Here is a 26,070-nt window from a genome sequence, read left to right on the forward strand (position 1 = left end):
CACACTGGAAACGCACGCGTGTGTGTGTGTGTGTCCGAATGAACCTCGGAGGGAATTATACTGATGTGTGTGCGCGAACGCACCAAGCGTCATGTTAATTGTATTTATTTTATTTTATTTTGGGTTGAAGATGAATTTTTAAAGTGTTTTTAAATCTCATTCGCGACCCATCACTAGGGAGGGGGATGGAGTGGTGAGAAGCGTTGCGCTGCGCTCACATTTTGTTTTAAATCGGAGTGATTCGCTTAATTTGGTGAAGTATCTATACCATCACGCCAGTATCGATACGATACCGATACTCACCAAGTATCGATACTATCGATACTTGGTATCGAAACGCCCAGCCCTAATATCCACCTGTCCATTATCCTGTGACGTCACAGCGTGAAACAACCAGAAACAAACATGGCGGATACCACAGAAAGATATAAGGGTAGTAGCTCGGATTCAGACTCGGATTTCAGCGCCGTAAGCGATTCAACAGATTACGCATGTATTGAAACGGATGGTTGGAGTGTGGAGGCATGTAGCGAAAACAAAATTGAAGAAGAAACTGAAGCTATTGAGCCATATCACCACAGACTGCGGCACGGGAGGAAGTGAGGACAAATTCGGCGATCGCCTTCTAACCAACGATTGGTATGTGTTTGTTTGGCATTAAATGTGGGTGGCGGGAAAAGCTGGATGCAAATATAGCTACAAATGAGGCATAATGATGCAATATGTACATACAGCTAGCCTAAATAGCATGTTGGCATCGATTAGCTTGCAGTCATGCCGTGACCAAATATGTCCGATTAGCACACTCCACACAAGTCAATAACATCAATAAAACTAACCTTTTTGCATTCATGCACAAGGTTATAAGTTTGGTGGACAAAATGAGACGGAAAAAGAAGTGGAATAAATCACGTTTTAGCCAAGACATCCAGGGGTTTACCTCGCTCGTCAGCGGGAACAGACCGCCGTCGTCCCTGAATAGCTCCCGAGCGACTCCAGGAGATTCTGTGGTGGTCTATTTTCCAATATTGGAGATTTTTTTGACTTTATTGTTGGAAATGCATCTGCTTTGAGTGTCGCAGGATATCCACACATTATTGCCATCTCTGTCGTAGCATAGCTGTCGTCGGTAAAGTGTGCGGAACAAACGAGGGACTTTCGCATCTTTTGACCACTGTTGCAACTTGAATCCGTCTCTGTTGGTGTTGTTACACCCTCCGACAACACACCGACGAGGCATGATGTCTGCAAGGTACGGGAAAACAGTCGAAAAAACGGAAAATAACAGAGCTGATTTGACTTGATGCGTGTAATAAGATTGAGAAAATGGCGGATTGCTTCATTTCGTGACGTCTCGGGTGATAGGTCGTCGCAACGACAGGCTATCAATTGAAACGCCAAATTCACCCTTTTAGAGTTCGGAAATCGGTTTAAAAAAACATATGGTCTTTTTTCTGCAACATCAAGGTATACATTGACGCTTACATAGGTCTGGTGATAGAAAATCTGCGTTCAAAGGACTCCGGCTTATTAGTGTTTCCTGAAGCCCAAAAAAAGTCTGCGGACTATAGAGCGTTTTCAGTTCGGGCTCCAGTACTCTGGAATGCCCTCCCGCCGGTAACAGTTCGAGATACTACCTCAGTAGAAGCATTTAAGTCTCACCTTAAAACTCTAGCCTTTAAATAGACTCCCTTTTTAGACCAGTTGATCTGCCACTTCTTTTCTTTTTCTCCTCTGTCTCCCCCTCCCTTGTGGAGGGGGTCCGGTGCGATGGCCATGGATGAAGTACTGGCTGTTCAGAGTCGGGACCCAGGATGGACCGCTCGCCTGTGTATCGGTTGGGGACATCTCTACGCTGCTAATCCGACTCCGCTTGGGATGGTTTCCTGTGGACGGGACTCTCGCTGCTGTCTTGGATCCGCTTTTAACTGAACTCTCGCGGCTGTGTTGGAGCCACTATAGATTGAACTTTCACAGTATCATGTTAGACCCGCTCGACATCCATTGCTTCCGGTACCCTGGGGGGGGGGGGGGGGGGGGGGGGGGGGGTTGCCCACATATGAGGTCCTCTCCAAGGTTCTCATAGTCAGCATTGTCACTGGCGTCCCACTGGGTGTGAATTTTCCTTGCCCTTATGTGGGTTCTTCCGAGGATGTCGTAGTCGTAATGATTTGTGCAGTCCTTTGAGACATTTGTGATTTTGGGCTATATAAATAAACATTGATTGAATGTTCCCCTTTAAATACAGTGGTGGTCAAAAGTTGACATAAATAGAGAACATCATGTCATGGCTGTCTTGAGTTTCCAATAATTTCTACAACTCTTATTTTTGTGTGATGTAGTGATGGGAGCACATACTTCTTGTTCACAAAAAACATAAATGAAGTTTGCTTCTTTTATGAACTTATTATGGCTCTACTGAAAATGTGACTCGGTCAAAAGTATACATACAGCAATGTTAATATTTGCTTACATGTCCCCTAGCAAGTTTCACTGCAATAAGGCACTTTTGGTAGCCTTTCACAAGCTTCTGCTTCAATTTTTGACCACTCCTCTTGACAAAATTGGTGCAGTTCAGCTAAATGTTTTAGTTTTCTGACATGGACTTGTTTCTTCAGCATTGTACACACGTTCAAGCTTTGTCAGTGTACTCTGAAAGTAGTCAGTGTGTGTGCGCTGCCGAACATGCTCCTCCCCTCGTTAAACCAGCACTGTCACGACGCCACGTCATGCTACTTTTAAGACCCTTCTTAAAACCCATTTTTATTCACTGGCTTTTAACCCAGGATGGAACTTTAAAGGCCTACTGAAACCCACTACTACCGACCACGCAGTCTGATAGTTTATATATCAATGATGAAATATTAACATTGCAACACATGCCAATACGGCCGCTTTAGTTTACTAAATGACAATTTCAAATTTTCCGCTGAGTTTCTTGTTGAAAACGTCGCGGAATGACGGGTTAGAGGGGACATATTAGTCCAGCACCACTCACGGCTGAAAGTCGTCTCTTTTCATCGCATAATTACACAGTAATTTGGACATTTGTGTAGCTGAATATTTTGCAATTTGTTCAATCAATAATGGAGACTATAAAGAAGAATGCCGTTGGTGGAAAGCGGTGGATTGCATCTGCCTTTAGCACCAAAACACTGCCGGTGTTTCTTTGTTTGTTGTGAAACTTTTACACAGAACGGTCAAGTGAACATGTTTCTCTACGTCAACCAGCAAGTTTTTGGATGGGAAAATTGCGATATTAAGTCGGCTCTTACCGGAGACTTCAGTGGATTTAGCGACTTCCTCCTCCAAAAAGACAGCTGTGATCTTGGCTCCTCGGCTTCTCTGTGAGACACTGGCGTTCACCGCAGCCCTCTGACTTTCAGGTATAACTTCTCACTAAAACACTTTTAAAACAATTAGAAGATAAGGGATCTTCCAGAATTATCCTTGTAAATGTATCTAATTACATCTGAAACGGTCCCACTGCCGCCACCTGGAGCCGTCTTTTTTTTCTTTTTTTTTTGTGTGCTTCACTCTTACTTTCCTCATCCACGAATCTTTCATCCTCGCTCAAATTAATGGGAAAACTGTCGCTTTCTCGGTCCGAATAGCTCTTGCTGCTGGAGGCTCACATTATAAACAATGTGAGGATGTGCGGAGCCCTCACACTGGTGACGTCACGCGCACATCGTCTGTTACTTCCGGTACAGGCAAGGCTTTTTTATTAGCGACCAAAAGTTGCGAACTTTATTGTCGATGTTCTCTACTAAAACTTTTCAGCAAAAATACGGCAATATCGCGAAATGATCAAGTATGACACATAGAATGGAAAATCTCATTTCAGTAGGCCTTTAAGCTTTGTCAGTGTACTCTGACAGTACTCTGTGTATGTGCGCTGCCGAACATGCTCCACCGCCCGTAAAACCAGCAATGTTACGACGTGACCTCATGCTACTTTTAAGACCCTTCTTAAAACCCATTTTTATTCACTAGCTTTTAACCCAGCATGAAACTTTAAACTTTTTAAACTGTTTTTAACTTTCTAACTACTTTTTATCTAACAAATTGTTCTTAGGATAATTTGTATCTGCTTTTTCAATGTGTATTTTACTTCTATTTTAAATGTTATTTTTTTATTCCGTCCTTTTTCTCTATTTCCTTATGGTGTACAGCCATTTGATCTTTTTTATTTTATGTTTTTATTTTTTATATACATTTTTGATATATATATATATATATATATATATATATTTAAACATATATATATATATATATATATATATATATATATATATATATATATATATATATAAACATTAAAAAATAAGAAAATCAAAGGGCTGTACACCATAAGGAAATAGAGGCAAAGGACAGACTAAAAAAATAAAAGTTGTATTTTATTTAAAAAATATATAATTTTTATTTTATTTAAATAAAAGCATAATAATAATTGAAAAAAAATAAAATAAAATAAAAAAAATATATATATCTATAGGGGCTTCACGGTGGCAGAGGGGTTAGTGCGTCTGCCTCACAATACGAAGATACTGCAGTCCTGGGTTCAAACCCAGGCTCGGGATCTTTCTGTGTGGAGTTTGCATGTTCTCCCCCTGAATGCGTGGGTTCCCTCCGGGTACTCCGGCTTCCTCCCACTTCCAAAGACATGCACCTGGGGATAGGTTGATTGGCAACACTAAATTGGCCCTAGTGTGTGAATGTGAGTGTGAATGTTGTCTGTCTATCTGTGTAGGCCCTGCAGTGAGGTGGCGACTTGTCCAGGGTGTACCCCGCCTTCCGCCCGATTGTAGCTGAGATAGGCGCCAGCGCCCCCCGCGACCCCAAAAATGGGAATAAGCGGTAGAAAATGGATGGATGGATATATATCTATATATTAAAAATATATATAAAAAAATAAAAACATTAAAAAAAAGAAAATCAAAGGGCTGTACACCATAAGCAAACAAAGGCAAAGGACAGACTAAAAAAAATAAAAATTGTATTTTATTTAAAAAAAATATCATTTTTATTATATTTAAATAAAAAAAATAATTAAAAAAAAATATATATATACATACATACATATGTATATATATATATATAAAATATATATAAAAAAATAAAAACATTAAAAAAAAGAAAATCAAAGGGCTGTACACCATAAGGAAATAAAGGCAAAGGACAGACTAAAAAAATAAAAATGGTATTTTATTTAAAAAATATATCATTTTTATTTTATTTAAATAAAAAAAAAATAATAATAAAAAAAATAAAAAAAAATAAAAAAAATATAAAAATATATACATATATATATATATATATATACATATATATATATATATATATATATATATATATATATATATATATATATATATATATATATATATAAATTTTTTTATTTTTTATTTTTTTTAAAAGGGCCCTTTGTTTTTCAACTGTGGTTGTTTTTAAAGAACTTTATAAATAAAGTTGGTATGGTATGGTATGGTATGCCCGGTAACCAGTACTTTTCATTTGGCAGGTAATCAAAAACAATAAACTTTCCAAAGATGTTCTACTTCCCTAATGCTTTTAATGACACGACATCCTTCCTGAGTCAATGTTATTTTAAACTTGCATATTTCAACTATTGGCATCGGCTGCATGCTAACCCTAAGGATTTAGCAAACGGTCAATACTTGCCTGACCCTCAGAGATTTAGGGTGGATGCTGGTCTCCAGACCACAGCAAGAGTCTTTAATTAAGGGATGGAGAGTCAACATTGGAGGAGAGGAAATAGCTCAGCAGAGGACTGGCAGTGAGATGAACATCCAGTGACTCGTCAAGAGTTCTCTCAATGATTGCTTGGCAGCAAAAGCAAAGACAAGTACTTCTGCAACTTTATGAAGAATTGGCCAAAGAGCATTAGAGCACGGAAGGCAATCGTGGACAGCGTTTTACTTCTATGAATTGATTACTCTAACAGCTTCTGTTTACAAAAAAACAACATTATATTGCTAAGGTTGTGTTTCATGGCTAAAAATCTTAATTGTGCGTGGATGATGAATGGGTTTTGCAATGCATAGTAGAGTTTTAACTTGCACTTACAGATGTAGCGACCAACTGTAGTTACTGACAGTGGTTTTATGAAGTGTTCCTGAGCCCATGTGGTGATATCCTTTACACACTGATGTCGGTTTTTAGAGCAGTACCGCCTGAGGGGTCAACGGTCTGTAAAATCATCGCTTACGTGCAGTGATTTCTCCAGGTTCTCTGAACTGTTTGATGATTTTACAGACCGTAAAATTCCTTGATTTTAAGAAGTGTTCCTGAGCTCATGTGGTGATATCCTTTACACACTGATGTGTGTGTCTGATGCAGTACCGCCTGAGGGATTAACAGTCCGTAACATCATCGCTTACGTGCAGTGATTTCTCCAGATTCTCTGAGCTTTTTGATGATTTTACAGACCGCAAAATTCCTTGAAACAGCTTGTTAAGAAATGTTGTTCTAAAACTGTTCGACAATTTGCTTACAAATTGGTGACCCTCATCCCATCCTTGTTTTTGAATTACTTAGCATTTCATGGAAGCTGCTTTTATACCCAATCATGGCACCCACCTGTTCCCAATTAACCTGCACACCTGTGGGATGTTCCATATAAGTGTTTGATGAGAATTTCCAACTTTATCAGTATTTATTGCCACCTTTCCCAACTTCTTTGTAACGGGTTGCTGGCGTCAAATTCTAAAGTTAATGATTATTTGCAAAAAAAAAAAAAATGTTTATCAGTTTGAACATGAAATATGTTGTCTTTGTAGCATATTCAACTGAATATGGGTTGAAAAGGATTTGCAAATCATTGTTTATATTTACATCTAACACAATTTCCCAACTCACATGGAAACGGGGTTTGGACTAATGAATCGAAAACAGTACTATGTCTGAAAATTAGTAGTTCCCCATTTTATTTAATTTTATTTTTTTACAGGCGTGGCATTGCTGGTTTTATGAGCAGATGAGCATGTTCGGCAGTGCACACACACAGAGTACTTACAAGCACACACATAATTAAGACAGAAAATGGACACATTTTGGCGAAAACAATGAAAACAGCCGGCTTATTTTGTTACATGCTTTTTTCTTGGTACTGTGTGAATAGAGCGGGGGTCACCAACCCGCGACTCTCGAGTGCCGCCCTAGTGGCTCCCTGGAGCATTTAAAAAAAAAAAGATTGACAATTGAAAAAGATTGGAAAAATAACATTTGTCACGTTCCGCCTCCCGGATCAGACATAGTTTTTGTTCTTGAGTCCTTTTGTGTGTTTTGATTATATTTGGACTCTTCAGATACCTTAGTTTGAGCGTTTCCTGTTTCATTTTGTCACCATGGTTACTTGATTTGTTCCACCTGCTATGCTTTTTACGCACACCTGTTTCTCATTGCTTGCTTGAGTATTTAAACCTGCCTGCTACCTGAGTTCTGTCTGGATCTAGGGGTGACACCTCGCGCATCCAATATGCGTTCAAAACGTAACACCGTTTTTGTTATAATATGTTTTTTGTTTGAGAACAAACATGACACAAACCTTCCCAACTCTTAGAACTACCACTGTCTAATATGTTTGCGTGTACGCTTCACTGATCACACTATTTGCTGAACATCATTTTGTCCTACTCACTTTGGCGGTTCTTGAACTCATCATAGTAAGGACTGTGACGCAACAGTTTGTTTAATCTTCCACTCCTTCTTTGTCTCATGTTGTCCACCAAATGTTTTATACTGTGCGTGAATGAATAAAGGTTGACATGTTTTTACTTTATTGACTTGTTGGAGTGCTAATCAGGCATATTTGGTCAGTGCATGACTGCAAGCTAATCAATGCTAACATGCTATTTATGCTAGCTGTATGTACATTTTGCATCATTATGCCTCATTTGTAGGTGTATTTGAGCTCATTTAATATCCTTTAATTTTGTCCTCTTTGGATATGATGTATATTTGCATGTCTCATGGCACATTATCTGTATGTAATATTGGCTGCATTTGTGTGCCATGTTGTTCCAGACCACAGCAAACATTACCCAACTTGCCAAAGATTGTAATAAATCTATTAGAAGAAGACAGCCTGCCGTTTCCAATAACTTGGGCACAAACATCTATTTGGCCATCAAAAGCCAGTCATTTCCAGGCGTTATCTCACCTTCTGAGTAGCCTCTGATTTACTAATGGTTTCTATTGTTGTAAAAATGTATAAAATAGATATTACATTCCAACATTTCTGTCAACGAAGAATTGCTTCAGCCTGCGACACATAATCATTTTGACAGTAGGCAAATATAGCTAATATAGACACTTACATCATGTGTTGCCTTCGTTGTAACACTTATATAAGACTTTTAAAGTCATTTTACAATGTTTGATCCTGTTCTGTCTCCCTGTAATTTTTGATCCTGTTCTGTCTCCCTGTAATGTTTGATCCTGTTCTGTCTTCCTGTAATTTTTGATCCTGTTCTGTCTCCCTGTAATGTTTGATCCTGTTCTGTCTCCCTGTAATGTTTAATCCTGTCTGTGTCCCTGTAATGTTTGATCCTGTTCTGTCTCCCTGTAATTTTTGATCCTGTTCTGTCTCTCTGTAATGTTGGATCCTGTTCTGTCTCCCTGTAATATTTGATACTGTTCTGTCTCCCTGTAATATTTGATCCTGTTCTGTCTCTCTGCAATGTTTGATCCTGTTCTGTCTCTCTGTAATGTTTGATCCTGTCCTGTCTCCCTGTAATGTTCAATCCTGTTCTGTCTCCCTGTAATGTTTGATCCTGTTCTGTCTCCCTGTAATTTTTGATCCTGTTCTGTCTCTCTGTAATGTTGGATCCTGTTCTGTCTCCCTGTAATATTTGATACTGTTCTGTCTCCCTGTAATATTTGATCCTGTTCTGTCTCTCTGCAATGTTTGATCCTGTTCTGTCTCTCTGCAATGTTTGATCCTGTTCTGTCTCTCTGTAATGTTTGATCCTGTCCTGTCTCCCTGTAATGTTTAATCCTGTTCTGTCTCCCTGTAATGTTGGATCCTGTTCTGTGTCCCTGTAATATTTGATCCTGTTCTGTCTCTCTATAATGTTTGATCCTGTTCTGTCTCCCTGTAATATTTGATCCTGTTCTGTCTCTCTGCAATGTTTAATCCTGTTCTGTCCCTCTGTAATGTTTGATCCTGTCCTGTCTCCCTGTAATGTTTAATCCTGTTCTGTCTCCCAGTAATGTTTGATTCTGTTCAGTCTTCCTGTAATGTTGGATCCTGTTCTGTGTCCCTGTAATGTTTGATCCTGTTCTGTCTCTCTGTAATGTTTGATCCCGTTCTGTCTCCCTGTAATATTTGATCCTGTTCTGTCTCCCTGTAATATTTGATCCTACTGTCTCTCTGTAATGTTTGATCCTGTTCTGCCAGCAGGTAATATTTGATACTGTTCTGTCTCCCTGTAATGTTTGATCCTGTTCTGTCTAATTTCCCCTCAGAGAATAATAAGGTATTTTTGATACTGATTCTGATAATCAGGTGCGTCCTATGGTCCAGAAAATATGTTACTCCATTTGGAAACATGCTGACACACACATTCAGAGTGTGACAAGGCTTAAACGCACACAAAGCAGAGAGGAGACGTTTTTGCAGCGTATTTGATCAGAAAATGTGCAAATTCTGCAATTTTTACCGAACAATTTTTTTTAATGACTAGAAACATCCAGAACAGAATTGTAACACAGTAAGAGGTCAAATCCGTCCCTTCTAAAATAGGGTGTGTGTACTCAGCTCAGTTACAGCTCATTTTATGACCTATTCTGTGTTATATGTGTTTTATGTTGCACCATTGCACCAGGAAAAAAATCTCAGTTTGTGAACTCGTTCTCAAACAACGGGAATAACAAACTATTCTGATTCTGATTCAGATTCTGTACATAACGGTGTCACTGAGGACTTGATGAAGATGTTGGAGGTGAACAAAGGCATCAGTTACAGAGCGTAGGATCCACATACTGGGAACATCTTTACCTCCTTTTTTTGTTCCAGCAGGTGTCAAGTCGACGCTGGTATGAGCTCATTATTTTCTACCAGCTTTGAAGAAGAGTAGATTTAAAGACTAGCAGACAGTAAGTGTTTTTTTTTCTTCCCACTAATGAATTCTTTTGAGCGTTTACTATTACAAGATAAGCCACATTTGAGCTACAAAATAAGACACAAATTGAAAAATAAAGATTTTTCGCTTTTTATAAGTTTTGGTTGCTTTTTGACAGTTTGTCACTTTTTCTCCAACATCATTTTGCTTTTTCTTACGAAGGGAAGACACTTCATGTCACACATGCTGCACATTCTGTGTGGAAAACAATCTCTTTACTCGATTATTTATAGAAAAAACAAGAAATGTACTCTTTTACGAATATATTTTAACTTACTGTATATACACTACCTATCAAAAGATGTAGAACAGTGGTCCCCAACCACCGGGCCGCAAAATAATTTTTTATAAATTTTTATTTAAAAAAAAAAATAAAAAAATTAAATCAACATAAAAAACACAATATACACTTACAATCAGTGCACCAACCACAAAAACCTCCCTTTTTCATGACAAAAACGTCCCTTTTTCATGACAAAGAAAAAAAAAAAAGGACCCCCCCCACATAGGGACGGCATGGCGCAGTGGGAGAGTGGCCGTGCGCAACCCGAGGGTCACTCGTTCAAATCCCACCTAGAACCAACCTCGTCACGTCCGTTTTGTCCCTGAGCAAGACACTTCACCCTTGCTCCTGATGGGTGCTGGTTAGCGCCTTGCATGGCAGCTCCCTCCTTCAGTGTGTGAATGTGTGTGTGAATGGGTAAATGTGGAAGTAGTGTCAAAGCGCTTTGAGTACCTTGAAGGTAGAAAAGCGCTATACAAGTACAACCCATTTATCATTTATTTATTTATTTTGTGTGGAAAACAATGTCTTTACTCGATTATTTATAGAAAAAACAAGAAATGTAGTCTTTTACGAATATATTTTAACTTACTGTATATACACTACCTATCAAAATATGTAGAACAGTGGTCCCCAACCACCGGGCCGCAGAATAATTTTTTATTAATTTTTATTTAAAAAAAAAAAAATAAATCAACATAAAAAACACAATATACACTTACAACTAGTGCACCAACCACAAAAACCTCCCTTTTTCATGACAAAAATGTCCCTTTTTCATGACAAAGAAAAAAAAAAAAAAAGGATCCCCCCACATATTGTGTGGAAAACAATGTCTTTACTTGATTATTTATAGAAAAAAACAAGAAATGTACTCTTTTACAATTATAGTTTAACTTACTGTATATACACTACCTATCAAAAGATGTAGAACAGCGGTCCCCAACCACCGGGCCGCAGAATAATTTTTTATTAATTTTTATTTTAAAAAAAATACAATTTAAATCAACATAAAAAACACAATATACACTTACAATCAGTGCACCAACCACAAACACCTTCCTTTTTTATGACAAAAAGTCCCTTTTTCATGACAAAGAAAAAAAAAAAAAGGATCCCCCCACATATTGTGTGGAAAACAATGTCTTTACTCGATTATTTATAGAAAAAACAAGAAATGTACTCTTTTACAAATATATTTTAACTTACTGTATATACACCACCTATCATAAGATGTAGAACAGTGGTCCCCAACCACCGGGCCGCAGAATAGTTTCTTATTAATTTTTATTAAAAAAAAAAAAAAAATAAATCAACATAAAAAACACAATATACACTTACAATCAGTGCACCAACCACAAAAACCTCCCTTTTTCATGACAAAAACATTCCTTTTTCATGATAAAAAAAAAAAAAAAAAAAAGGATCCCCCCACATATTGTGTGGAAAACAATGTCTTTACTTGATTATTTATAGAAAAAAACAAGAAATGTACTCTTTTACAAATATATTTTAACTTACTGTATATACACTACCTATCAAAAGATGTAGAACAGCGGTCCCCAACCACCGGGCCGCAGAATAATTTTTTATTAATTTTTATTCAAAAAAAAAATACAATTTAAATCAACATAAAAAACACAATATACACTTACAATCAGTGCACCAACCACAAAAACCTCCCTTTTTCATGACAAAAACCTCCCTTTTTCATGACAAAGAAAAAAAAATAAAAATGATTCCCCCCCCCACATATTGTGTGGAAAACAATGTCTTTACTCGATTATTTATAGAAAAAACAAGAAATGTACTCTTTTACAAATATATTTTAACTTACTGTATATACACTACCTATCAAAAGATGTAGAACAGCGGTCCCCAACCACCGGGCCGCAGAATAATTTTTTATTAATTTTTATTTAAAAAAAAATACAATTTAAATCAACATAAAAAACACAATATACACTTACAATTAGTGCACCAACCACAAAAACCTCCCTTTTTCATGACAAAGAAAAAAACAAAAAAAAGGGACCCTCCACGTATTGTGTGGAAAACAATGTCTTTACTCGATTATTTATAGAAAAAACAAGAAATGTACTCTTTTACGAATATATTTTAACTTACTGTATATACACTACCTATCAAAAGATGTAGAACAGTGGTCCCCAACCACCGGGCCGCAGAATAGTTTTTTATTAATTTTTATTTAAAAAAAAAAAAAAAAAGTTTTTTTTTTTTAAATCAACACAAAAAACACAGTATATACTTACAATTAGTGCACCAACCACAAAAACCTCCCTTTTTCATGACAAAAACGTCCCTTTTTCATGACAAAGAAAAAAAATAAATAAAATAAAATAAAAAAGGATCCCCCCCACCACCCGCCGGGCTGCGGGACAAATTATTAAGCGTTGACCGGTCTACAAAAAGGTTGGGGACCACTGATGTAGAACACCTAATCTATATCAGTATGGTCCCTTTACCTTCCGTCCATTCTATTTCTGTAAATGTATCTATTTTCTTTTCTAAATCAAAATTGGACAACTGTTTAATGAGACTTTTTTAAAAGCAAAATAGGACTCCTGCTGAACAAATATGTGACCGCTATGCTAAAAACATGCTAAACGCAAAGTAAATGCTAAAATACTATTTCCGAGTTAGGTTGATTGGCAACACTAAATTGGCCCTAGTGTGTGAATGTGAGTGTGAATGTTGTCTGTCTATCTGTGTTGGCCCTGCGATGAGGTGGCGACTTGTCCAGGGTGTACCCCGCCTTCCGCCCGATTGTAGCTGAGATAGGCGCCAGCGCCCCCCGCGACCCCGAAAGGGAATAAGCGGTAGCAAATGGATGGATGGATGGGTTTGGTCCGTGTATTCTGTCTATTTCCAATTCTGAAATGCAAATCAAAAAACAAAGTCAGGGCCATTTTTCGATTTGTATTATACATGGCAGATTTTAAATCAAACAAAAAAGGGTTGATTTTCATTAAAATTGTGACGCTTGTGTGGCATTGTCATGCCGGATTGGTTCTTCCAGGGATGCGTCGAAGCGATGAACACAACAAGGTAAGTTATGAATGGATTTATCAAATAATAAAAAGGCTAGGAACAAAAACACTGGTGTAAAGAGAAGGCAAACAAAAGAGCACAAACGAGAAAACAAATCATCAGTATGAAAACTGGAATAAACAAGTGGCATAGCATGAGAGCTAGCGAGAAAATACATACAGTAGAAGGATGAGAGTCGTCACGGTTGCACGTAGGCAAATTAGGATCCGAGAATGATTGAACAGTTAAGGCGAGCTTAAATGAGGAAGTAATCAACAGTGACAGGTGTGCAGGGACCGTGATTGTAGCAGGTGAACTAATGAGCTACCATGGTGACGGACTAAACAGGAAATAAAGACGGCAAACAGGGTGATACAAAAAATGCAACAATAAACCATAATATGGGAAGATCGGAGTACGGATCTTAACAAAAGTATTGCCATCAATTTGGATTTTGTGCTGTTTTTGTGAGGTGTTGGTCGCATGATGATGCGGGTTTCGTTCTCCCAAGGATGCAGTCGGGCTTCGGACACAGCGTGCAGGTAGGAAAAATGATTTATTAAGATCAATCAATCAATGTTTATCTATATAGCCCTAAATCACAAATGTCTCAAAGGACTGTACAAACCACTACGACTACAACATCCTCGGAAGAACCCACAAAAGGGCAAGGAAAACTCACACCCAGTGGGCAGGGAGAATTCACATCCAGTGGGACGCCAGTGACAATGCTGACTATGAGAAACCTTGGGGAGGACCTCAGAAGTGGGCAACCGCCCAGCCCTCTAGGGGACCGAAAGCAATGGATGTCGAGCGGGTCTAACATGATACTGTGAAAGTTCAATCCATAGTGGCTCCAACACAGCCGTGAGAGTTCAGTTCAAAGCGGATCCAAGACAGCAGCGAGAGTCCGGTCCACAGGAAACCATCTCAAGCGGAGGCGGATCAGCAGCGTAGAGATGTCCCCAACCGATACAGGCAAGCGGTCCATCCTGGGTCTCGACTCTGGACAGCCAGTACTTCATCCATGGTCATCGGACCGGACCCCCTCCACAAGAGAGGGGGGGACATAGGAGAAAAAGAAAAGAAGCGGCAGATCAACTGGTCTAGAAAAGAGGTCTATTTAAAGGCTAGAGTATACAGATGAGTTTTAAGGTGAGACTTAAATGCTTCTACTGAGGTGGCATCTCGAACTGTTACCGGGAGGGCATTCCAGAGTACTGGAGTCCGAACGGAAAACGTTCTATAGCCCGCAGACTTTTTTTGGACTTTAGGAATCACTAATAAGCCGGATTCTTTTGAACGCAGATTTCTTGCCGGGACATATGGTACAATACAATCAGCAAGATAGGATGGAGCTAGACCGTGTAGTATTTTATACGTAAGTAGTAAAACCTTAAAGTCACATCTTAAGTGCACAGGAAGCCAGTGCAGGTGAGCCAGTACAGGCGTAATGTGATCAAACTTTCTTGTTCTTGTCAAAAGTCTAGCAGCCGCATTTTGTACCAACTGTAATCTTTTAATGCTAGACATGGGGAGACCCGAAAATAATACGTTACAGTAATCGAGACGAGACGTAACAAACGCATGGATAATGATCTCGGCGTCTTTAGTGGACAAAATGGAGCGAATTTTAGCGATATTACGGAGATGATAGAAGGCCGTTTTAGTAACGCTTTTAATGTGTGACTCAAAGGAGAGAGTCGGGTCGAAGATAATACCCAGATTTTTTACCGAGTCACCTTGTTTTATTATTTGGTTGTCAAATGTTAAAGTTGTATTATTAAATAGAGGTCGGTGTCTAGCAGGACCGATAATCAGTATTTCCGTTTTTTGGCGTTAAGTTGCAAAAAATTAGCGGACATCCATTGTTTAATTTCATTAAGACACGCCTCCAACTGACTACAGTCCGGCGTGTTGGTCAGCTTTAGTGGCATGTAGAGTTGGGTGTCATCAGCATAACAGTGAAAGCTAACACCGTATTTGCGTATGACGTCACCCAGCGGCAGCATGTAGATGCTGAAGAGCGCAGGGCCAAGGACCGAACCCTGGGGAACTCCACACGTTACCTTAACATAGTCCGAGGTCACACTGTTATGGGAGATATAAAACAGACTTTGACAAAACTAACCAAACTAGCATGGGAGCTAGAAAACAAATAGGGCTTAGCATGGAAGCCCCTATTTGTCGCCACTTGTTGCGTGTAGCAAATTGAACAGGCAGGGCTTTTTTATTAGCGACCAAAAGTTGCGAACTTTATCATCGATGTTCTCTACTAAATCCTTTCAGCAAAAATATGGCAATATCGCGAAATGATCAAGTATGACACATAGAATGGACCTGCTATCCCCGTTTAAATAAGACAATCTCATTTCAGTTGGCCTTTAAGTGCAATGTGCATTGTTGGATTTGGCTGAAACACCAGGACCCTGGTAGCCAGTAGCAATAAACGCATATAGTGCGTCTCCCGGGTGAGATCCCAGGGGCAGAAGCCTCTCATCTTTGTCTGCCAAGCCTGCACAGATGTACAAAGGGTGCGGGAAGGTGAGCGTACGTGTCTCGGTGAGACGCTGGATTGCATCCGAATGAAAACCCGGTCCTCCCTGGAGTGAACTGGAGCTCACAGACCATTCTGACAGAGGCGGCCCCTTCATCTTTACAGATGGAGGAGCCTATGTTCTCTAATAATGTGCCAAAGTACGGTCAGAGCTGTGTGGTCCATGGAGATTATGTGCCAGAAGCCCAGAAAAAAAAGCTTCACTGACATACAAAAGAGGACGGTGTGTATATAGTATCCATTTTGATGATATATTCCTGGTGTATGCCGCACTCCTTGAACCGGAACAATCATTTACAGCGACTCAACGAGCACTTAATGGTTAATTACTGCAGGCGATGATTAACAGCAGCTTAAATTTGAAAGGCATTTACAACATATGGATATCATTCAAGCAACACTCGCAGGAGTGTTAAATCACATTTATTCAAGCTAAGGTCCGTATCATTGTCAATTAGAAGGACTACAAGTCCCATTTGTAAAGCAGTACGAGCTCGGAAGAAGACAACCGCAAACGCGATGATAAGGATGAAGACTTTGGAGTTCTAACCATCGTCACAAAGGCATTTACATTTCTTTAAAGGCCTACTGAAACGAGATGTTCTTATTTAAACGGGGATAGCAGGTCCATTCTATGTGTCATACTTGATCATTTCGCGATATTGCCATATTTTTGTTGAAAAGATTGAGTAGAGAACATCGGCGATAAAGTTTGCAACTTTTGGTCGCTAATAAAAAAGCCTTGCCTGTACCGGAAGTAGCAGACGAAGTGCGCGTGACGTCACGGGTTGTGGAGCTCCTCACATCTGAACATTGTTTACAATCATGGCCACCAGCAGCGAGAGCGATTCGGACCGAGAAAGCGACGATTTCCACATTAATTTGAGCGAGGATGAACGATTTGTGGATGAGGAAAGTTAGAGTGAAGGACTAGAAAAAAGAAGGACTACAACTCCCATTTGTAAAGCAGTACAAGCTCGGAAGAAGACAACCGCAAACACGATTATATTATTCCCCCCCCCAGTTCAATGGAGAACGCATACAGCGGACCTTTTTGGAAGGATGAACACTTTGGAGTTCTAACCATCGTCATGCGTGTCAGCGAGCATCCAAAGGCATTTACTTTTCTTTAAAGGCCTACTGAAAGGAGATTTTCTTATTCAAACGGGGATAGCAGGTCCATTCTATGTGTCATACTTGATCATTTCGCGATATTGCCATATTTTTGCTGAAAGGATTTAGTAAAGAACATCCACGATAAAGTTAGCAACTTTTGGTCGCTAATAAAAAAGCCTGGCCTGTACCAGAAGTAGCAGACATTTTGCACGGGTTTTGGAGCTCCTCACACCTGAACATTGTTTACAATCATGGCCACCAGCAGTGAGAGCGATTCGGACCGCGAAAGCGATGATTTCCACATTAATTTGAGCGAGGATGAAAGATTTGTGGATGAAGAAAGTTAGAGTGAAGGACTAGAAAAAGAAGGACTACAACTCCCGTTTGTAAAGCAGTACAAGCTTGGAAGAAGACAACCGCAAACACGATTATATTATTCCCCCCCCACAGTTCAATGGAGATCGCATACAGCGGACCTTTTTGGAAGGATGAACACTTTGGAGTTCTAACCATCGTCATGCGTGTCAGCGAGCATCCAAAGGCATTTACTTTTCCTTAAAGGCCTACTGAAATTAGATTTTCTTATTCAAACGGGGACAGCAGGTCCATTCTATGAGTCATACTTGATAATTTCGCCATATTGCCATATTTTTGCTGAAAGGATTTAGTAGAGAACATCGACGATAAAGTTCGCAACTTTTGGTCGCTAATAAAAAAGCCTTGCCTGTACCGGAAGTAGCAGACATTGTGCACAGGTTTTGGAGCTCCTCACACCTGAACATTGTTTACAATCATGGCCACCAGCAGTGAGAGCGATTCGGACCGAGAAAGCGACGATTTCCCCATTAATTTGAGTGAGGATGAAAGATTTGTGGATGAGGAAAGTTAGAGTGAGGGACTAAAAAAGGAGGACTACAACTCCCATTTGTAAAGCAGTACAAGCTCGGAAGAAGACAACCGCAAACACGATTATGTTATTCACCCCCCCCAGTTCAATGGAGAACGCATACAGCGGACCTTTTTGGAAGGATGAACACTTTGGAGTTCAAACCATCGTTGTCGTGTCAGCGAGCATCCAAAGGCATTTACTTCTACTTAAAGCCCTACGGAATTGAGATTTTCTTATTCAAACGGGGATAGCCGGTCCATTCTATGTGTCATAATTCATCATTTCGCGATATTGCCATATTTTTGCTGAAAGGATTTAGTAGAGAACATCGACGATAAAGTTTGCAACTTTTGGTCGCTAATAAAAAAGCCTTGCCTGTACCGGAAGTAGCAGACATTTTGCACGGGTTTTGGAGCTCCTCACACCTGAACATTGTTTACAATCATGGCCACCAGCAGCGAGAGCGATTCGGACCGAGAAAGCGACGATTTCCACATTAATTTGAGCGAGGATTAAAGATTCGTGGATGAGGAAAGTTAGAGTGAATGACTAGAAAAAAGAAGGACTACAACTCCCATTTGTAAAGCAGTACAAGCTCGAAAGAAGACAACCGCAAACACGATTATATCATCCCCCCCCACCCAGTTCAATGGAGATCGCATACAGCGGACCTTTTTGGAAGGATGAACACTTTGGAGTTCTAACCATCGTCATGCGTGTCAGCGAGCATCCAAAGGCATTTACTTTTCTTTAAAGGCCTACTGAAACGAGATGTTCTTATTTAAACGGGGATAGCAGGTCCATTCTATGTGTCATACTTGATAATTTCGCCATATTGCCATATTTTTGCTGAAAGGATTTAGTAGAGAACATCGACGATAAAGTTCGCAACTTTTGGTCGCTAATAAAAAAGCCTGGCCTGTACCGGAAGTAACAGACATTGTGCACGGGTTTTGGTGCTCCTCACACCTGAACATTGTTTACAATCATGGCCACCAGCAGCGAGAGCGATTCGGACCGAGAAAGCGACGATTTCCCCATTAATTTGAGCGAGGATGAAAGATTCGTGGATGAGGAAAGTTAGAGTGAAGGGGAGAAAAAAACAAAGACTATACAGTGGGAGCGATTCAGATGTTATTAGACAAATTTACCAGGATAATTCCGAAAAATCCCTTATCTGCTTATTGTTTTACTAGTGTTTTAGTGAGATTATATGCTCGTACCCGTACAACCTGAAGGTCGGCCCCGAACCTTTCTTCAGCACCAGTCGACGGGTGGTAGCAATGCCGATCCCTGCCTTTCGAAATGATCGGTGCATAATACCCTGGACTTTGTGTGTGTGGTCCAATCCAACCCTGTTCGCTTGACCGCTCCGTTCTATAGTAAAGCTTCACCATCATCTTTCGATAAAAATTTAAAAAGTTAAACACCGGCTGTGTTCGTGTTGCTAAAGGCGGCCGCAATACACCGCTTCCCACCTGCAGCTTTCTTCTTTGACGTCTCCATTATTCATTGAACAAATTGCAAAAAATTCAGCAACACAGATGTCTATAATACTGTGGAATTATGCGATGAAAAGAGACGACTTATAGCTGTGAACGGTTCTGGAACAAAATGTCCTCAACAATGCTTGACGTTGCGCGCACGCGTCATCATACCGCAACGTTTTAAAATTGTAATTTAGTAAACTAAACCGGCCGTATCGGCATGTGTTGCAATGTTAATATTTCATCATTGATGTATAAACTATCAGACTGCGTGGTCGGTAGTAGTGGGTTTCAGTAGGCCTGAGCGGGTCTATTAAGGTCTTTTTTCAAACAAAAGGCGCATTAAAGGGGTCTTATTATGATTTGTTTTCTAAATATAAAAGATTTCCTTGAGGTCTACATAACATGTAATGGTGGTTCTTGGTCAGTGGTCTAGTGGTTCGAGTGTCCGCCCTCAAATTGGTAGGTTGTGAGTCATACCAAAGACTCTAAAAATGGGACCCATTACCTCCCTGCTTGGCACTCAGCATCAAGGGTTGGAATTGGGGTTAAATCACCAAAAATGACTCCCGGGTGCAGCCACCGCTACTGCTCACTGCTCCCCTCACCTCCCAGGGGGTGAACAAGAGGATGGGTCAAATGCAGAGGACAAATTCCACCACACCTAGTGTGTGTGTGTGTGTGACAATCATTGGTACTTTACCTTAACTTAAAAATGTTCCATAGATGATGTTTTAAAGATCACCTTTAAGTCGCTTTCTGACAGTCTCTTCAGGATGCCCCGTTTTGTGGGCGGTCTTATTTACGTGCCTCCACTTCTCCTCGTCATATTTGTTGTAGCGGTGTAGCGTGCAAGGACGGGAGTGGAAGTGTCAAAAAGATGGCGCTAACTGTTTTAATGACATTCAGTGTTACGATCCGCTGTTTCGTTCGTTGTTTAGATTTTTGAGTTTGCGCACTTCCTGATTGGTTTCTGTTGCCCATCCATCCATCCATCCATCTTCTTCCGCTTATCCGAGGTCGGGTTGCGGGGCCAGCAGCCTAAGCAGGGAAGCCCAGACTTCCCTCTCCCCAGCCACTTCGTCTAGCTCTTCCCGGGGGATCCCGAGGCGTTCCCAGGCCAGCCGGGAGACATAGTCTTCCCAACGTGTCCTGGGTCTTCCCCGTGGCCTCCTACCGGTTGGACGTGCCCTAAACACCTCCCTCGGGAGGCGTTCGGGTGGCATCCTGACCAGATGCCCGAACCACCTCATCTGGCTCCTCTCGATGTGGAGGAGCAGCGGCTTTACTTTGAGTTCCTCCCGGATGGCAGAGCTTCTCACCCTATCTCTAAACTCATTCGGGCCGCTTGTACCCGTGATCTTATCCTTTCGGTCATGACCCAAAGCTCATGACCAGAGGTGACGATGGGAACGTAGATCGACCGGTAAATTGAGAGCTTTGCCTTCCGGCTCAGCTCCTTCTTCACCACAACAGATGGGTACAACGTCTGCATTACTGAAGACGCCGCACCGATCCGCCTGTCGATCTCACAATCCACTCTTCCCCCACTTGTGAACAAGACTCCTAGGTACTTGAACTCCTCTACTTGGGGCAAGGTCTCCTCCCCAACCCGGAGATGGCACTCCACCCTTTTCCGGGAGAGAACCATGGACTCGGATTTGGAGGTGCTGATTCTCATTCCGGTCCGCTTCACACTCGGCTGCGAACCGATCCAGTGAGAGCTGAAGATCCCGGCCAGATGAAGCCAACAGGACCACATCGTCTGCAAAAAGCAGAGACCTAATCCCGCGGCCATGATTGCATATTTGTTTCACCTGTTCCTTGTTTCATGACTCTCACCTGCTTGTTGATTACCATCCTTATTTAAGCCTGCATTTTCTATTACCCGCTCTCTGATCCCAGCCTTGTTTCCCACAACAGTGACGATCGCTATCTCCTGACTCTGGTAATCCTGTTTTATACCGATTAGCTTCCACGCTATCCCTGTGTTTAGTTCCCTAGCCTCCTGGCTAGCGCTTTTGGTTTGTCTTATCTACCTAGCACCAATGTTTTTGTTCTTAGCGTGTTTTTAGTTAATAAATCTACATTTCTTACCTTTACGCTGTGTCCGTGCCTGAACTGCATCTTGGAAGAAGCACCTTTAGCCACCATGCTTTGCGAACGTCACAATTCAGACTTCACTAGTGCAACAACAACATCCGAAATATGTCCCGTGAAAAAACCGTGCGACCGGAACTCTCTAATAATTAAAGTTCCTTGGGTGGATATTGTAAACTCACTATACCGGAATGTTTTAGTGTTTTCATGGCGAGTTTACTGAAAGATATGAGTAAGAACTTTGCACTACTTTATATCAGAAATGGCGAGAGTGGAGGATGAATGTCACATAACAAGAAGATAGAGAAAAAGAAGAACCTTATCGACTACGGTTTCGCCACGGACTACAATGGCGGACGCGTGGAAATTTTCAGTAATTGTGCAGACCTCAAATACAGATCAGCAGGTACCACAAGGGAAGAAACATCACTTTTGTATAATGTTGCGAAAACCCCCCGCAAATAATGTCTAAAAATAGGTGCCACACACCATAATAATACTTGGATGTTTAATGCGTCGACAATCCATCAAGCGATGCGGCTTCATAGCTCACCGAAGTCGTACTAAAAACATTTTGACAGATTTTTGAGCGCCATCTATAATGTTCTACATTCTCAACGGAACATTTGCAGTTTGGGTCTAAAAACTCACACCCTGTTGGGTGTGAGTTTTTCCTTGCCCTTATGTGGGCTCAACCGAGGATGTCATTGTGGTTTGTGCAGCCCTTTGAGACACTTGTAATTTAGGGCTATATAAATAAACATCGATTGATTTACTGTCGTATCTCTTATGTGTGACTGCCATCTACTGGTTATACTTATAATTACTCCATGTACCAAATATAGTAGCTGCGAGGTCAGTAAGCACAACCAGAATAATGGGTTATAAGGCGCTATGTCCATTTTTGAGAAAATTAAAGGTTTTTAAGTGTGCCTTATAGTCCGAAAAATAGGGTATTTGTTTATTTTATTGTTGTTTATTAAAGTCCATTGATAACAGTTGTCCCCTCTTGAGTGGCAGACAATGTCAGGATGTTGTTTAAAGGCCTACTGAAATGATATGTTCTTATTTAAACGGGGACAGCAGGTCCATTCTATGTGTCATACTTGATCATTTTGCGATATTGCCATATTTTTGCTGAAAGGATTTAGTAGAGAACATCGATGATAAAGTTCACAACTTTTGGTCGCTAATAAAAAAGTCTTGTCTGTACCTGAAGTAGCAGACGATGTGCGCGTGACGTCACGGGTGTGAGAGCTCCTCACATCTGAACATTGTTTATAATGAGAGCCACCAGCAGTTGGAGCAATTTGGACCGAGAAAAATACAATTTCCCCATTAATTTGAGCGAGGATGAACGATTCATGGATGAGGAAATTCATAGTGAAGGACTAGAAAAAAAATTAAAATAAAATAATAAAATAAAAAGCGACGGCTCCGGGCGGCGGCAGTGTGAGCATTTCAGATGTAATTATACACATTTACTAGGATAATTCTGGAAGATCCCTTATCTGCTTATTGTTTTAATAGTGTTTTAGTGAGATTCTAAAGACATACCTCAAAGTCGGATGGCTGCGGTGAACACGCAGTGTCTCAGAGAGAAGCCGAGGACCCAAGCTCACAGCTGCCTTTTTTGACAGCTACTGCAGGAGGATGCATAATCCACTGATGTCTCCAGTAAGATTTATATCACAATTTTCCCATCCAAAAACATGCTAGTTGACGTAGAGAAACATGTTGGCTTGACCGCTCTGTGTTAAAGCTTCACAACAAACAAAGAAACTGTTTGTGTCTCGGTGCTAAAGACAGCTGCAATCCACCAACAGCATTCTTCTTTGACGCCTCCATTATTAATTGAACATATTGCAAAAGATTCAGCTACACAGATGTCTAAATTACTGTGTAATTATGCGATGAAAAGAGACGACTTTTAGCCCTAAGTGGTGCTGAGCTAATATGTCCCCTCCAACCAATAACGTCACAAACACACGTCATCATTCCGCGACGTTTTCAACAAGAAACTCCGCGGGAAATTTAAAATTGTAATTTAGTAAACTAAAAAGGCCGTATCGGCATGTGTTGCAATGTTAATATTTCATCATTGATATATAAACTATCAGACTGCATGGTCGGTAGTAGTGCTTGTGCGTGAGCCTCGAGCGTAACTCTGTGCTCATTAGAGAGAAAAGTTGCTCACACAGTTTCGTGGCTCCAAACATGCACGACACTTTTGTAGCCAGGGTTTGTCAAATTGGGCCAACCTGGCAAGAAATACTTATAAAATGTGTCCTCGCCAGCTGTGGCAAATTTGCCCTTCAAATTAGAATCACAGTGCAATCTATCTGCTGTTGACGGGCAGATTAGAGACGTTCACAGTGAATGCTGAGCAAAAAATGTTGAAGTCTCTTTCCAGTTCACAAAAAAAATCTGAAAGTGTTGCTCCAACTCCAGCGAGAAAAGCGAGCTGCGTCACCACCTGCGAGTTGCGACTCCCACAATGGCAGCTTCAACTCCAACGCACACGTGTTAAAACATAATACTGCCTGACAACTTTATTGCGCCCTTGAAGCATCCTGTTCCACGTATTCAGCTGCTCTGTAACATCCAGCAGGTCCTGCATCCATTCTGGTGACTGACATTCTTCAATCAATCAATCAATCAATCAAAGTTTACTTATATAGCCTTAAATCACCGGTGTCTCAAAGGGCTGCACAAGCCACAACCACATCCTCGGCTCAGATCCCACATCAGGGCAAGGAAAAAACTCAACCCAATGGGATGACAATGAGAAACCTTGGAGGGTACCCCTGGGCGGCGGTGCAATGGACGTTGAGTGGGTCTAACATAATAGTGAGAGTGTCCAGTCCTTAGTGGATCTAGTTAATAGTGTGAGAGTCCAGTCCATAGTGGATCTAACATAATGGTGGGAGTTGAGTCCATAGTGGATCTAGCATAATAGTGTGAGAGTCCAGTCCATAGTGGATCTAACATAATAGTGTGAGAGTCCAGTCCATAGTGGATCTAACATAATAGTGTGAGAGTCCAGTCCATAGTGGATCTAACATAATAGAGTGAGAGTCCAGTCCCTAGTGGATCTAACATAATAGTGTGAGTCCAGTCCATAGTGGATCTAACATAATACTGTGAGAGTTCAGTCCATAGTGGATCTAACATAAGAGTGTGAGAGTCCAGTCCATAGTGGGTCTAACATAATAGTGAGAGTGTCCAGTCCTTAGTGGATCTAGTTAATAGTGTGAGAGTCCAGTCCATAGTGGATCTAACATAATGGTGGGAGTTGAGTCCATAGTGGATCTAGCATAATAGTGTGAGAGTCCAGTCCATAGTGGATCTAACATAATAGTGTGAGAGTCCAGTCCATAGTGGATCTAACATAATAGTGTGAGAGTCCAGTCCATAGTGGATCTAACATAATAGAGTGAGAGTCCAGTCCCTAGTGGATCTAACATAATAGTGTGAGTCCAGTCCATAGTGGATCTAACATAATACTGTGAGAGTTCAGTCCATAGTGGATCTAACATAAGAGTGTGAGAGTCCAGTCCATAGTGGATCTAACATAATAGTGTGAGAGTCCAGTCCATAGTGGATCTAGTTAATAGTGTGAGAGTCCAGTCCATAGTGGATCTAACATAATGGTGGGAGTTGAGTCCATAGTGGATCTAGCATAATAGTGTGAGAGTCCAGTCCATAGTGGATCTAACATAATAGTGTGAGAGTCCAGTCCATAGTGGATCTAACATAATAGTGTGAGAGTCCAGTCCATAGTGGATCTAACATAATAGAGTGAGAGTCCAGTCCCTAGTGGATCTAACATAATAGTGTGAGTCCAGTCCATAGTGGATCTAACATAATACTGTGAGAGTTCAGTCCATAGTGGATCTAACATAAGAGTGTGAGAGTCCAGTCCATAGTGGATCTAACATAATAGTGTGAGAGTCCAGTCCATAGTGGATCTAACATAATAGTGAGAGTCCAGTTCATAGTGGATCTAACATAATAGTGTGAGAGTTCAGTCCATAGTGGATCTAACATAATAGAGTGAGAGTCCAGTCCCTGGTGGAACATAAATAATAGTGTGAGAGTCCAGTCCATAGTGGATCTAACATAATAGTGTGAGAGTCCAGTCCATAGTGGATCTAACATAATAGTGTGAGAGTCCAGTCCATAGTGGATCTAACATAATAGTGAGAGTCCAGTCCATAGTGGATCTAACATAATGGTGAGAGTCCAGTCCATAGTGGAACTAAAATAATAGCGACAGTCCAGTCCATAGTGGATCTAACATAATAGTGAGAGTCCAGTCCATAGTGGAACTAAAATAATAGTGTGAGTCCAGTCCATAGTGGATCTAACATAATACTGTGAGAGTTCAGTCCATAGTGGATCTAACATAATAGTGTGAGAGTCCGGTCCATAGTGGA

This window comes from Nerophis ophidion, linkage group LG17 (genome assembly GCF_033978795.1).
Source record: "Nerophis ophidion isolate RoL-2023_Sa linkage group LG17, RoL_Noph_v1.0, whole genome shotgun sequence".
Taxonomy (NCBI): domain Eukaryota; kingdom Metazoa; phylum Chordata; class Actinopteri; order Syngnathiformes; family Syngnathidae; genus Nerophis; species Nerophis ophidion.